General features: G+C 51.4%; 1 long non-coding RNA gene across 2 annotated transcripts in view; it reads right to left on the minus strand.

Annotated features, from left to right (window-relative positions):
- LOC117878293 overlaps positions 1-10,448 on the minus strand; it is a 35,751-nt gene extending 25,303 nt beyond the window's left edge. For both annotated transcript variants that reach the window (XR_004645943.1, XR_004645942.1), the window contains exons 1-2: positions 10,394-10,448; positions 3,983-4,113 (exon numbers count right to left, since the gene is read on the minus strand). This is a non-coding gene — a long non-coding RNA (uncharacterized LOC117878293). The remainder of the gene's footprint in view (positions 1-3,982; positions 4,114-10,393) is intronic.
- Positions 10,449-16,132: the final 5,684 nt, after the last annotated feature.

A 16,132-nucleotide genomic window follows, 5' to 3' on the forward strand; every position in this document is an offset into this window, starting at 1 on the left:
AGGGGCAGCTCTGCCGTTACCCCCAGCTCCCTGGAGGAGGCACAGAGACTGTTGCTGTCCTCGTAACCCCATTCTCTGTTATCCTCTCCACGCTGTCTGAACCTGACACATGGCCATATACTCCAACCAGCCTCTCCCTCGGCCTCAGCCTGTGCTGGCATCTCCTCCTGTTGTTCTGACCTTAACTAGGGACCCAGCGAGGGATGGCCCTGCTGCAGAGGGCGTGGGAAGAGCACAAGGACTGTGCTTGGGGGAATACAGGGAGTGCAGGGGCTGGGGCCATGCATCACCCTACAGGGGGTAGGGTGGAGAGGCACCCAGCACACACACACACACGCATGCACTCTTCTTGTGTGCTCCTGCCACTGCTTACCAACCCTGAAGTGCACGAAGGTGCATGCCCCCTCCCCCAACCCCAGCACAACTCCACTCCCAGATAACTTGTACCCTCCTCCCCCGTGATGTAATCACTTCCTGAACTCCCCAACCCCACGTGGGAGAAGTGCCCACCTAGCTCTTCAGGGCAGCCTCATTTCTCTGCGCTTGTCTTTGGGACACCACATCAGTTTTATGTCCAAAGAGTCAAGCCCTGAAAAGTTAGGACATGCCAGAATTATGGTCTCCATGAGACCTTCTGTTGGGATGTCCCGAGACCTTCTTCTGCTTGGGTCCCACACACAGTTCAATTCCAGAATTCGCCACTCAGGTACCTTTATTTGGCATACAGCAACACTACACCCAGGGTGGGCAGGCTCAGGCGCAGGGGGGCAGATGCAGGGTACGTCATAAACCCAACGTCACACCACAAAACTTCTCCTTATACTCATCTCTACTAAGACCTGCATTCCTGACTATACATTGTATCGCATACTTCATGACTGGCTTGGCTACTTTTCAGGAACCAATCCCTGTACAACATGCTCTGTCCATGTTCACTATAATCTGAGTGCTGCATTCCAGGTTTATCCTCTCCATTGTCCTTAGTACCAGAATGTTCCTGCTTATTTGAGCTAGACCCTCTCCAGCCTATTTATAACTTAATCTTCCATTCGCCTTCCCAATCATGCCCATGGAAATGAGGTCTTATGTCAGGGTAGGCCTACACCTTCATTCAGTCCCCTTGTGTGGACGCATTATGACACATTCTGCACTGATGTTATCACAAGATATTTTCTCCACACAACCCCGCAGTCCATTCCATAATCCCCATTCTAGGAATTCAGTGCTCAGGGGAATTTGTATGGACGTTCACCCAGGACTCTAACCCGTCCCCCATGCATTGGGGATGCACTGAGATGTGTGAGCAACACCTCATGGCAGATCAGGTGTCCTCATGCCCATGTTGCAGGTGGACATACTAAACACTTTCTACTTTGTCCTAGTTAATGGTACACACAGAGGAGAGACAGAAGAGGTGAAGTGTTGCCCGCAATACACAACCACCGTCTTCATAGCAAAGAATAAAATACAATAAATCTTATGTTAGCTTTAGCAATCTGTCCCGATCCTTCTGCCCTTTGGATGAATTCTCATGCTGTTTTACAAAAACCAAACACACACATACATTTGTGTGCACACAGAGAGCTGTGTTCCACATTAACTAAAATCACAGAAGTGTTGTGCCCCGTATTCCACTCTTTAGACTCTGTACCATTTATGATCTTTGGCCCCGGCTGCAAACTGATGCTGCAGACACTTGTCTGCCACCCGTGCAAAATCTTCAAGGGGTTCTTTAAGCTCTGTTTGAAAGGAGGAATTACACGGAGAGCCATGTATGTGGGAACTGGGCCTTTTGCTAATGAATAAGAGATTAAGAAATGCGAACATACATGATGGGTGGGATATTTTTGCATTTGGTCAACAATACACAAGCTTTCAAGGAAATAAATTAGGTGGGGAAAACAGGAGGCGTAGAACAAACGAGTTTAAATGGAATAGTCAAAATGTCAGGAGTGGGGTAAGGGGAAAAAGTGCCTCACACAGAACTGCTGCACCTCCTCTGGTCATGTAACGCATGGCACCAAAGGGCTCTAATGAAGCCAGTCTGATCCTGTAGAGCAGGGGTGGCCAACCTGTGGCTCCAGAGCCACATGCGGCTCTTCAGAAGTTAATATGCGGCTCCTTGTATTGGTGCTGACTCCAGGGCTGGAGCTACAGGCGCCAACTTTCTAATGTGCCGGGGGGTGCTCACTGCTCAACCCCTGGCTCTGCCACAGGCCCTGCCCCCACTCCACCCCTTCCCGCCTCCAAGCCTGCAGTGCCCTTGCTCCCCCCACCCCCCGCAGCCTCCTGCATGCCACGAAACAGCTGATCAGGAGATGCGGGGAGGGAGGGGGAGGCGCCGATCGGAGGGGCTGCCAGTAGGCAGGAGCGGGGGTGGGGGGGAGCTGATGGGGGGCTGCTGATGTATTACTGCGTCTCTTTGGCAATGTACATTGGTAAATTCTGGCTCCTTCTCAGGCTCAGGTTGGCCACCCCTGCTTTAGAGAGAATGGTGGTGGGCACAACAGGAGCCTGTCAGCCAGGCTGGGCTCGCACTAATGCTTTGCACACAATCGCCATGCCCCCCCCCCCCCATCACCTCCCAATGCCCTCATCTCACTGAGTTTTGTATTTAAAGCAACTGACAGGTTGAGAGGCCACATGAAAGCACAGGCATTATACAACTTCAATGCACCAGCACAGATCAGCCCAGGTTTGACTGCAGCTGGATCCAGGATCCCCAGAAAGGCTTGAGAATCTTCCATGCGCCTTCCAAACAAGCCTGCTTTCTCTTGTCAGTTTCTAATGAGACATGAACCCAGCATGGGCTCTTCTTGCAGTTTTATTTGGGGCGAGAATAAAGTGCACAAAAAGAGAGAGGGGGCAGACTCCTCCTGCCCCAGAAGAGGGAAAGAAGAGAGGGACCATTTTCAAATATGCCTAAGTGATTTAGGGCCCTAAGTGCCATATTCAAAAGTGACTTAGGCATGTCAGAGCTCAAGGTCAACATTTTCAGAAGTGCCTCAGGGCCAGATTTTCTAGAGTATTTAGACACACAAAGAAGCAGGTAAACACCTAATGGGGTCTTCAAAAGCACCTAAGCAGGTTAGGCACCTAATTCCCATTTAAATCAATGAGAGTTATGTACCTAACCCACCTAGGCATGTACCTAAGCTCATCTTCCTCATCACTCTGCCAGTTTGCAAAAGGCTGCAGTGAGTCAAATTCCTTTACTGTGTTTCACATGGAATCAAAAGGAACATGGCAATTTTAAACAGCACTTTCAGCTTTCCTAGTTCTTCAGAAAAACACTTCATCACCTCTTTAGAAAGACAAAAGCATGTAGAACCCACAAGGTTCCCCTTCAGGATCGTACCAGTGCCAGAGTCGGTAACATTTGGGCCGAAGCCCTGATTCTTTGAATGAGTCTCCTGTGATCTGGACTTGCAAATTGGCTGGTTTTTTTTCTGAACATATGCCTGTTTTATTCCCCAGTCTTTGTTTCCCAAGTCACATTGCTGCTGTTTCTCCTTTGATGTTTAATTGTTTGCACTGCCTCTCCCTCCCCCGCCATGGCTTACCTACCCCCTGCTCTGATACCAGATGTGTCTCTTGTTATGCCCCAAGCAACCCAGAGTGTGCAATGATCATGTTGTGAAAGCCCACAAAAGGAGGAGTCCTGTGACAGCAGCAGGCATGCTGTCTTCAGGTGGGTTTGTGAAGGGCCCAGCACAACAGGGCCTTGGCCTGATTGGGGCCTGTGTGTGCTTCAGCAAGATAAATATTTAATCATCAACATCATAAGTAACTTGAGACATTCCTGGAACATAAGCCTGGGGAAAGCAAAGGATTCACTTTGGTTCATTACACTGCTGGGCAGAAGCACCTGCTGCTTTGGAAACAATGGCCCAGCTTTGTTTGAGACTCTCCTCCCTGCCCCTCCTCCCTCTGCCCCTCCCAGCCCAGAATGTCTGTCCCTGTCCGTGACATTCACACCAACCTTGCTCTCCACCCTAGCTCCAGCTCTCTGGGCACGCGGTAGAGCAGGATCAAGGAATCTCATTCCAATGCTTGTCCAGGTCTAACAGAAAGAGCTGTTTTTCTGCCCAAGGGGTCACAGACTCATTTCCTCTGCATAGGAAGGTGGGAGAGAAAACACCACAAGTGTTAACACAACAGAATTAGAGGGATGCCAGAACCCCGCTAGCTGGACCCACAAACCTAGTTTGCTTGGCCAAGATTTAAAAAAAAAAAAGTAGTCTAAAGTTAGGCTCCTAAGTCCAGCTCTTGGCACTACCTGAAAGGGGGTTCCAAAGAGGATGGATCTAGACTGTTCTCAGTGGTGGCAGATGACAGAACAAGGAGTAATGGTCTCAAGTTGCAGTGGGGGAGGTTTAGGTTGGAGATTAGGAAAAACTTTTTCACTGGGAGGGCGGTGAAGCACTGGAATGGGTTACCTAGGGAGGTGGTGGAATCTCCTTCCTTAGAGGTTTTTAAGGTCAGGCTTGACAAAGCCCTGGCTGGGATGATTTAGTTGGTGTTGGTCCTGCTTTGAGCAGGGGGTTGGACTAGATGACCTCCTGAGGTCCCTTCCAACCCTGATATTCTATGATCCTATGAAAGGGAGCTTTACCTGGGAACCGGGTGTGGAATGAGTGACAGACATTCACAGTGGGGAAACATTTGTGTAGCTTGTCATGCCAATGAGATCTCTTTGAATCTGAGATCCATCCTGCAGATGGGAGAAGAGGAGTTTGCCCCAGAAAGGAGGCATAAGACTTCATGGATACCCAGATTCCAAGGCCAGAAGGGAAAGGGAGCACTGCGATCATCTAGTCTGACCTCCTGTAGAGCACAGGCCAGAGACCTGCCCCAAAATAATTCCTCTCAGAAGAAACATCCAATCTTGATTTTAAAATGGTCAGTGGTAGAGACTCTACCAACCCCTGGTACGTTGTTCCAACGGTTAATTACCCTCACTGGTCACAACTTACGTTTTTTCCCAGCCTGAATTTCACTAGCTTCAGCTTTCAGCCATTGGACTGTGTTAGACTTTTCTCTGCTAGACTGAAGAGCCTCTTCTCAAATATTTGCTCTCTCTAGGCTGATACACTAAAATTAAGTCACCCCTTAGCCTGGTCTTTGTTAAGCTAAATAAACAAACAAACCTCCAAGGGCTCCTGGAGGGAGAGTCCATTCCTGACACATTGTGGTTGGTGGCAACATCTCACCAGCATTTGGGATACATTTAAGATGGAAGTAGAGGCCCCGAACATTTGAGTGTCCTGACTACATTCCAGCTCGGATAATCACAGTTCATGTAGCTACATGGAAGGGATAGTTATGCTTCCCCTTATAGTTTCCACTGGCTTGACTTCCTGTCCTAAACTCCTATGTAGCATTTCTGTGCTCTGTTACTACACCCAGAAGAGGCTCTCATTCCGTTGGAGTGTATGGGGGATAGTAACCCCTGTGAATCATTTACCAACTGTACAGACTTTGAAGTTTCATGCATGAATGTGTGTGGAGTAGGGACTCTCAAGATGAGGGCCTCAGATCAAGGTGCTTTTCAATGTAGCTGTCATATTGCTATTAGTAATTTTAAAAGCCATTGATTTGCCTAGCAGAAATCTCTGCCCTGCCCCCTTTGCTGTTTTTGCATGGCCATCCATAGTCCTTCCTTTGCCAAAGAAATAATAAGGGACAAGCTTAAAATAAAACCAAACACAAGGGTTGACTGAGGTAAAACCAAAAGGAAAGGCTCATCCGATCTCTTGGACACCATGCCAGAGTGATCCTGCCAATTGGAGGAGTTGTGGTTTCCAAAGCACGGTGTCCCCAGAGTGTTTTCAGAGGACATGAAACGTGATAGCAAAGCTATCTAATACCCTCTGGATCACCCACCCACTGAAACACAATACAGAATGCTGTGTGGAAACACTTTGCCAGCTCAGCACTTAGTGGAAAGAGACCAAATGCATTTCTGCTCAGTTCCTTTGTAAGGCCCCAGCGCTGGACCATCTCCTGCAGAACGGCAGGACATTTGCATCATGCAGGTAGGGGTGAGGCAGGGCTGGGATACTTTGGACAGAAGAGTGCAGTGGAAGAGTTTCTGATCTCACACTGGTGTAAATAAGGAATAACTCCACTGAAGTCACAGGAGTGGTAAATCAGTGGCAGTTGAAGTAAAAGTGATCGTGACTTTTGTAATGTGCAAACAGAACAAAGTCCAGACCAGCAATATAGATACTTGGTGCTTTAAAAGGGCCAGTTTAACAAAGCTGAAAACCATCATGAGCCAAATCATCTGGGAGGAAGAATTTAGTCAGAAAACTGTGAATCACAAGTGGGAACCGTTTAAGAACATTTTACTAGATGCCCAAAAGGCCAATCAAGGATGAAGGCTGTATGGTTAAAAAAATGATCTACCTTAAAGGGGAAGTGAAGGAGCTATAATATATATATAATAAATGGAAGAAAGCGGATGCTGATAGTAATGAATATAAATCAGAAGCTAGGAATTGTAGCACATTGGTAAGGGACACAAAGAGAAATCTATGAGCAGCAGAGTTAAGGAGAATAAGGAGGAGACTTTTAAGTATGATACACAAAGAATTCTAACAATGTTATTGGTCCATTACTAGGCAGAAATGGTAGAAGTATCAGTAATAATGCACACAAGGCAGACGCATTAAATCAATATTTCTGTTCTGTACCTGGGAAAAAAAAGAGATGATGTGCTCCTATCACATGATGATGATGACACTCTTTCCCTTTCAACAGTAACTCATGGGGATGTTAAACAGCAGCCTCTAAAGTTAGACCTTTTTGAATGAGCAAGTATGAATAACTTACATCCAAGTGTTTTAAAAGAGTTGGTCGAAGCTCATTGAATCTTTAAGGTTGATTTTCAGTAAGACTTGGAACATTGGGAAATTTCCAAAACACTGGAAGAAAACTAATGTTGCCCCAATATTTAAAGAGGATAAATGGTATGACCTAGATAATTATAGACCTGGCAGTCTTGGAGCAGCTGATATTGTACTTAGTTAATAAAGATTTCAAGAAAGGTTATATAATTAATGCCAATCAACGTGGGCTTATGGAAAAGAGATCCTGTCAAACTAACTTGACTTCTTTTTCTGATGAGATTACAAGTTTGATTGATAAAAGTAAGAGTGTTGATATAGTATACTTAGACATCTGTAATGCATTTGACTTGTTACCGCATGACATTTTCATTAAAAACCAGACCAATATAAAATGAACATGGCACATATTAAATAGATTAAAAGCTGTGTAACTGGTAGGTCTCAAAATGTAATTATAAACGAGGAATCATTATCACCAAGTGGGTGTGTTTCTAGAGGGGACCCACAGACATCAGTTCGTGGCCCTACACTAGTCAACATTTTCATCAATGACACGGGGAAAAAACCATAAAGTCATCTTCAGACCACACAAAAGTTGGGGGCATGGTAAATAATGAAGGGGACAGGACACTGATACAGAGTGATCTGGATCGCTTATAAGCTGGGTGCAAGCAAACAGTACATGTTTTAATATGGCAAAAGATCAATGTATCTCTGTAATCTCTGACCATGTTGGAAATTTGTGGATGTTCCCTGCTAGTGTTGGGCAGTTGTACACACCTTGAATTTGATGACCCTCCAGGCCTGATTAAATACGATGGGCACATTTTTAGGCTTGCACCTGTTCCTTTGCTGTGCATGTTCCCGGTCGGGTGCAGTGGGCATGCGCTCCCTGCTGAGATGCACAGTTTGCAGGGAACAGTGGGAGAAGTAAGGGGGCCAAATTTAAACAGGGCCCCTCCCCCAGCACTCTTGACTAGGAGAGAAGTGGGGTAGCTCCTAGAAGTAATAAGGGGGTCCAGCTCCCTTGTAACTCAAGCACTGCTTCAGGCCCATGGCCCTCAGTCAGCTTCTTCCCAGCTGGCCCCTTTCTCTCAGAGCTCTTCCTGCTGCTGCCTCCAGGAGCTCCTCTCTCCAACCCAGCCCTGATGGCTTTGCTCATTAGTCAATGAACTGCCCAGGTGGCCTCGTTCCCTTTAAGTGAGCTCTTTGGGATAGACCGGTCATGGACACCCCATAAAGGGGCCAGCAACCCCGTGACAGTGGGCCTGGCCACAGCTACCGGAGAAAGGTCCCCTAATGGCTTTCCTCAGCAGCTTTGGTCCATGGTGGGATTCAAACTGCCACTGCACAGGGGCAGATTCGCGTGCACAGGACACAGCACTTCCCCAGGGACCAGCCTGAGCCTACGGGGCTCGCTGCCTCCCCAAAGCCAGAAACCTCCTCGGCTACACTGCAGCCTTGTGCAGCCGCCCCAATGCCCACTCAGGGCCAGGTGGGGAGAGAGAATTGGGGTTTGCTCCTTGTGGGGGGCACTCAGATACCCCCATGGGTGACCTCACTGAAATTCAGGCAGACAGACAGATAAAGCAGGCACTGGCTGATGTCTCTCTGCTCCCATCGAGGCACCTGGCTTCCAGCTGACTCAGGAATGTGACTGGAAGGTGTTGGCTGGTGCTGAGGGGTACTGCAGCAAGCGCAGCCAGGCAAGGAGAGGTGCAAATGATCAGATCTCAGTCTGCCAAGGGGGGGCCAAGCCTGGCTCAATAGCCAGAAACAGGAAGAAAAGTAAAGAGAGGAAGACATGCCAGGATGTCATTTGCGGGGTTGTGGGTAGCCCTGGCTTACCACAGCAATGGAGAGGGAATTATTATCCAGGCCCTTCCTTCTGGGTAAGGCTTATGCTGTGTCAGTGTCACACCCAGGGTGGAACCCCCCAGGTCCACGCTCTGTGGCACGGAGGGGAGGAAGGCAGTTTCCAAGGGCACACCCCATTCTCCTGTAGGAGCCCACACTGGCTCCCATTGCTGCTGTTGCCTCCCCCTACAGCGAGCTGGGAATATCAAACCCACCTGGAGTGAGTACAGTGGGGGGAGGCCACCAGAGGGTATGCGCTGGGCAGCAATCACGTGAAGGCAGAGTGCTGAGAAGCTGCTAGCCTGCCAGCTCAGAGACTGAAGTCCTGGCTGTGTTCGTAGAACAAATACTGCAGAGCACAAACACTGCACACATCCCCCGGGGCACAAACATGACTTGGGCAGGCCTCAGCCAGCCGAGAGAGGGGCCCAAACAGCCTCCTGCTTCTGCCTCGCAAGAGCTCTCTGGGATGGCCACCTTGTGATAGGGGCTGGGAGGAGAGCACCCATGGCATCTGTGCATGAATGGCCACTGTCTGGGCATTGCTGGGCATTCAGCCCAGGTCAGCAGGTGAGCTTGACTCCCTGGCTGTGGGGGTTAGTACTTAGACTGGTTTCCACCCAAACCAGCACTGGAGTAACTCAATGGGGTTGCATGCCCCCCCCCTTTGTTGTTGTGGGGCAGCGCTCTCATTTCAGCTGCAGAGTGTTCCGTGGCCATGTAACTTACATGATAAAACACAGGGATGAAGCTAAACCGAAAATAAGCTGCCTGTAACCAAACTGCACATGTCACACACAAGCTGGCACTAGTTAAAAGAGCACCTTTAGCTAAACTAGTGCCAGCCTGTGTGTAGACATGCTTCTGGTAGCTACCCTGTATCCAGCCCAAAGCTGTGCACAGCCAGAGTCTGAGTCCAGCCAAAGGTTTTTCTTGCCCTTTCCTCCCTGGAGAGCCTAGGTTGCATCACCAGAGCTGCCTCCTCAGCGAGTGACTTACTTGATCCCAGGACTGCACCCTGGCACGCACACTTAGGCCTTGTCTAGCTGATGAAAGAGGGCATTTTTAAATCCTGGTACCTCACTCAAGTGAGTTAACCTGATTCATTTACAATTGTGTTAGCTGGAGTTAGCTCCTGGAGTCTACATCTAGGCTCCAACAGTGAACTTCATCTACACTAGGAAAAGTGGGGAGTTAGGTCAGGCTTAGCAAGCTCGGGGGGAGGGATAGCTCAGTGGTTTGAGCATTGGCCTGCTAAACCCAAGGTTGAGTGTTCAATCCTTGAGGGGGCATGTAGTAGTTCCAGGGTGGGGCTCGTCCCTTCCTGGGGCACCTGGGAGCCAGGCCGTCCCGCTACAAAGCTAATAACAGTTCAGGGCTCAGGCCCTTAGGCCGGGGCTGAGCACACAAGTAACAGCCCTGGCTCTGGATCAGGGCGGAGCAGCAAACCAATAGTCTGTCAGAGGCCCAGGCCCCTCAGGCAGGGAGGAGGAGAGACTGCCACCCGGCGCGGGGTGGCAGGGGGAACACAGGCTGACCCACTCCACTGTGTTCCAGCCCGGGGCCCTATCCACAGCAGTCCGTCTGCCGCGCAGTCAGTGGGGATCCTGACCGCAACACACTGACATGGGTTCGGGGTCTGCTATCCCCGGGCCACTTCCCATCTCCTCCTCCATGGGTACCTGCACGTCCTGAGCCTCATCTGCTGTGTCCCAGATCATGGGCTCCTCCGGGCCCTGAGCAGCAGGTAGGTTTGTCGCTCCCTCTGGGCCCTCGGCAGGGGGAAGCTCAGACCGCTCCTCAGGATACCGGGCTCTCGGCAGGCTCGGCCAGTCCTCCTCAGGATACCGGGCTCTCGGCAGGCTCAGCCAGTCCTCCTCTGGATACCGGGCTCTTGGCAGGCTCAGGCCCACAGGAGCTTGGGCACCAGCATCTGTCCTCTCCCGCTGCCGGCCAGCTCCTGAGCGCTGTGGCCTGGCCTTTATACTTCCTGTTCCGCCCCTTGACTTCCGGGGGGCGGAGACAGGCAGCGGTGGCTCCGCCCACTCTGGCGGCTGTTCGGGCTCGTCCCTTCCTGGGGCACCTGGGAGCCAGGCCACCCCGCTACAGGGCCATTTAGGGATCTGGGGCAAAAATCTGTCTGGAGATTAGTCCTGCTTTGGGCAGGGGGTTGGACTAGATGACCTCCTGAGGTCCCTTCCAACCCTGATATTCTATGATTCTATGTTAGCTAAACCAGACCTAACCTCCTCCACTTTTCCTCACCGAGACAAAGCCAGACTGCTAGCTCTCTGCAGCTAGCTCACAGTATTAACAAGCACTCTTTTGCCTTGGCTAGACTAGGATAAAAGGTGTGCTATCATGTGGGAGCAAACACATGTTAAATAATGATTGAACTGTCTTGTGTGGATAAGATGGTGTGCTTCTAACAGGGACTAAGCAGTTTAACCTGTTAAAAGCTCACTGCCATGGCTAGACTAAGCTTTGTAAGCCTTCTGTTAGGTGTTGTCAGCAACAAAAAGGGCTGGGTTAAATTAAAGCCAATACTTCATCCTCCAGGGGTTTAAAACAAAGAGAACTTTATCGGGAGTGGGCACCAGAATAAACTTGGGAAAGGCAGCAGTTAATAAGCCAACAGTACTCCGAGGTAAGATTCCCACCCCTCCCTCCAGGATGTCTTAGCAAGAGTCCCTCGGTCCTCCTCTCACAGTTATGAGTGGCTACTGCATTCTAGCCGCTTCCCAGCTTCCCCACTCACACTTGCTTGCCAGCCTGTCTCCTGCCTCAATGGGGATTGCTGCGTGGGGCTCTATTACCTGGCGCGATTCCACTGGAGTCACTGGATTACACAGCTCCTTGCTGTGGTGTCAGCCCAAGCTGCTTGGCCCTGTTACCTGCCTCAGCTTGGTGGCTAGTCTTCAGAGAGGGGTCAGGGGCATGTAGGGCCCTTCATATTCTCCTTGTTTCCAGGGAGCCACTCCCAGCAGCAAATATGAACTGCTCCCACGCTTTCTAGTCTGGGCCAGGCTCTCTTGCCCAACCTTGCCAGATTGTGGTTTTGGTCAGGGTGACCCTTCACAGCAGGTACATTTAATGCTGTTCACTGCCCCCTGAGTTTCCCACAGGGATAATAAAGGCCCGTCACCCTCGCACTTAAAACGTCATGGAACTTTGACTAAAATATCCTGAACTGTCACATAACCGAAATGACAGTGAGGCCTGGCCCAGTCATTCACTTCTCATGGCTCACCCTGAGATGGCACCAGAGCGCTCCCTCCCCTATGGAGTCCCTGGCCACCGTAGTTTTCAGGTAGCTCTGGGCTATGCTTCTCTCATTTCACCACGAGGTGCCAATAGCCAGCTCCCTGCTCACCAGGGCTTTCATTGTACTAAGATCTAGCGGCCATATAGCTCTTCCCATCAGTAAGGGCAGGCCTACGCTACAAAATTAAGTCGCCTTAAGTTAAGTTGATGTACAGCCACCACAGTAACTAAAGAGGTGGGTCACGTCCACACTATGCTCCTTCTGTCCTCACCAGGAGATCGTCCACTGACTTAACTGTGTGGGGCACTGACAGCTGAGTCCCACTACCCTGAGCTGACAGCTAGAGCCCCCCTGCACCAGGGCTGACAGCCTGAGCCCTGCTGCCTGACAGTGGGCTGTCAGCTGCCAGGGGGCTCCAGTTGTCAGCCACCAGGCAATGTAATCAAAGCAGTGGCTACATAGGCACTGCGTCGCCATAACTACATCGGCCGAAGCACTGCGCCTCTCATGGAGGTTGGTGTAGCGGGTGAGTTACATCGGTGGGAGCACCACTGCAGCATAGACACTGACAGAGTTAGGTTGATGTAAGCTGCCTTATGTCGACCTAACTCTGTATTGTAGACCAGGCCAAAGGCTCTGGCCGTTGGTTCTCACTAACACTAATTGCCTCTCCAGGCAATGGGCCTGGGGCTGGAAGGGAAGCGAAGGAAGAATCCCTCTACAGGTGACCCACAGGAACACAGTGTGGCTACAAGCACCAACATCATGGCCTTGGAGATGGCAGCTAATTGTGTGCCACTAGAGGGGGAGGAAGAGCCAGGCCGGATTAGTCTGGGCCTCGCCCCCCACGAAGTGCCAGTCATGCGGCTGGAGCAGCCTCTGCAGCCCCTGTCTCCTAGAGCAAGGGGCCAGAGGAACTATGTAGTGTCAGATCCCCAAGCCCCCGCACCCTGGCGCCTCTCCAGCACCCTCCCCCATGTAACAGTGTGCAGGGAATTGGGCTCTGGGCTATAGTGCAGGGGCATGTGCCCATCCCTGACCTCCCCTTTGCACAGTGGCAGAGTCCCAGTGCCCCAGGAGAGCCCCACCCACACACACACTGGGGAAAGCAGTGCATCTTCCACATGGAACCCAGGCTAGCCTTCTGTGGCTCTCTGCCCCCCTCTAGCAGTCAGACCACGCATGGCGCATTAGGACTGCAGCCAGTCCCTGCAGCGTGGCTGATACAGTACTGGCCTATATGGGAGATCTGTGTTCCCAGTGGGGTGAGGGGCTGGAGCACTCACATAGCTCTCTGCCCCCCCTAGCAGTCAGACCACACACGTCAGCTTGGGGCTCTGCCAGCCCGTTAGCTGAAGCCCTACAGCCTCATGCATTTAAGTCCCGTGGCCGCGGGTTCAGTCCGCACACAGTGCCGAGTGGCTAATGCCCCTTTCAGGTAAGCAGCAGTGCATGTGTTTGGAAAGGCTAACCCTTGACCTGGATGTGGCAATCTGGCCCTGGTGTCAGGATTACAGTGTTCTGAAGAGCCTTTCGGCTGCTCTGGCTCAAAGCCTGCCATAGGGACAGGCGATCTTTATTGGTGCTCTGATAGTTGATCACTATCTCCTGGGCCTGGCACCCAGGAAGCCTCAGTTACCTCTAGGCTGATAATCGCCTGGGATTCCTGGTTTCAGGCTTCCTTCAGCACCCAACAACTCACAGTCATCAAGCTGAATGCCAGGAGGGCCCACCAGCCATCTAGTGTGATCTCCTGCGTAGCACGGGCCACCAGCACCACGCAGCACCCGCACAGTAAACCTGGAAACTGAAATGAGACTTAAGCATCACAGCCCACAGAAGACTGAACCAGCATGTGCCACAGGCAAAGAATAGGAGAGCCCCAGGTACCCCTATGCCCAGGGCCCCTGCAATGGCAGGGATTGATTAAGTGACCCGCCCCCCAGGATGTCACAGCCGCCTCATCAGAGGCACCAACTTTCCAATGTGCTGGAGGGAGCTCGACCCCTGGATCTGCCCCAGGCCCCACTCCCACTCCCACTCCACCCCTTCCCTGAAGGTCCCACCCCTGCCCGCATCTTCCCGTCCCCGCTTTACCTCTGCCCCGCCTCTTCCTGCCCCGTTCCCCCCCTCTCCCAAGCACACCGTGTCCTCGCTCCTCCCCTCTACCCTCCAGCACCTCCTGCATGCAGCGAAACAGCTGATCACGGTGGGCTGGAATAGCTGGGAGGGAGGGGGGAGCTGATAGGGGGGCTGCCGGTGGGTGCCCAGCCCCGGAGCACCCACAGAGTCATTGCCTATGCTCCTCATTGCTCTCTGCTCCCATCCCATTGCCTGGAGTTTTACCACTGAAGTCAGTGGGAGCCGTCAGGCCAATGCTGAGCATGTCAGGAAATCTGTGCATGTCTGTGCATGCGGAGTCTGCATTGCCATGCTCCAGGAAATACTGCCGTGGGTTGGAAAGAGTGCAAGGGTTGCACAGTGAGCCTGGTTACTGGCCTTGGAGGAGATGCAAGAGTTGTGCTCTCTGTAAGATACTTTCATACACTACTTTTGTCTTTGGAAGTGGTTTCTGTGGTGAGCTGGCCCAGGCAGTTCCGATCCCTCCAGGGCTAGTCAGTGTGGGTCAGGTGACTTCAGCTCTGGGAGGGGCTGAAGGCGATGATGCAGTCCTTCCGCTAAGACTGTCACATCTGTTTCTGAGTCAGTCTGAAAGTCAATAATCCTTCCGTGACCATTCAGTTTCACTCTGCAGGCAGGGTGGGTGTCATCACGTGACAGATCCGAGAACCAGTGGCTCGACTGTCTGTAGTAGTCAGTTCCCTGACTGCCTTAGGGTACATCTACACTACAGCGGGGAGTCGATTTAAGATACGCAAATTCAGCTACGTGAATAGCGTAGCTGAATTCGACGTATTACAGCCGACTTACCCCGTTGTGAGGACGGCGGCAAAATCGACTTCTGCCGCTTTTTGTCGGCGGCGCTTACTACCACCTCCGCTGGTGGAGTTAGAGCGCCGATTCGGGGATCGATTGTCGCGTCCCGACGGGACGCGATAAATCGATCCCCGAGAGGTCGATTTCTACCCGCCGATTCAGGCGGGTAGTATAGACCAGGCCTTAGTGTGGCAAACAGCTTCAAAAGGTCCATAGTTTGTGCATGTATTACAGTATCTGCAACCTGTCTGTGATGTTGAGCCCGTTTGGTCTTGCAAGAAGATCTGCATATGCTCTGGGGCACACCACACCCCTTTCTATTAGCAGGAAGGTGCATGGTTTGACAGTTCAACGGGACTGCACCTGTGGTCAGCGGAGACCCTGCAGTTTGCTCGCCCATGGTTTCCAGGAAAGAAGGCTTCTGGACAGGCATTCACTGCTGGAGGTGTTGGACTCTGGAATTTTCTCCTGCCCTTCTTTAGCCAGAGCTTGGCTTTATTCATCTTCTAGGAGCACTGCACTGCTCATCTGTTCTCCTGGACGTTTTGGGGTAGTCAGACAGGGAGCTAGCAGAGGTTTGTGGGGATGGTGAGTCACTATTACCCTCGGGCGTGGGAGGGTAGAATAAATGTAAAGCAGCTGCCTCCTGTGAGGTTATTTCATGAATGCAGTGCCCGATGAGCGCTTTAATATAACACCAGCATGAGACAGGGAGTCTGGCGAGAGCTCTGGCAGAATGTTTTCCTTAGGCCTCGGCTCACTGTATTTTTAGGATCACACCTATCTAGTGAAAACATGCAGCAATAGGCAACGAGGGGGCCTCACTCTCCCACCCTGTTTCCACATTTCTTCAAGCCTCATGCAGAGACCTTTTACTAAGTTGCACAGGCTTCTCTCTCAGATAGCATGCTCCCAATCTGAGATTTCAGTGAATAATCGAACTTAAAGAAAGTTCACTGTGCGTCAGTTCTTTTGGCCTCAGTGCCCCAGGCTCTCTGCCTCACTGGCACTTTGCATTGGTAGTACAGACAGCAGAGCTCCAGCTTTTTTGCCGCCCCAAGCACGGCAGGCAGGCTGCCTTTGGCGGGAGGTCCCCGGTCCTGCGGATTTGGCGGCATGCCTGTGGGAGGTTCGCCAGTCCCGTGCCTTCGGCGTACCCGCCGCCAAATTGCCGCCGAAGCCGCGGGACCGGCAGACCTCCTGCAGGCATGCCGCAGAA

This window comes from Trachemys scripta, chromosome 5, assembly GCF_013100865.1.
Source record: "Trachemys scripta elegans isolate TJP31775 chromosome 5, CAS_Tse_1.0, whole genome shotgun sequence".
NCBI classification, from domain to species: Eukaryota; Metazoa; Chordata; order Testudines; family Emydidae; genus Trachemys; species Trachemys scripta.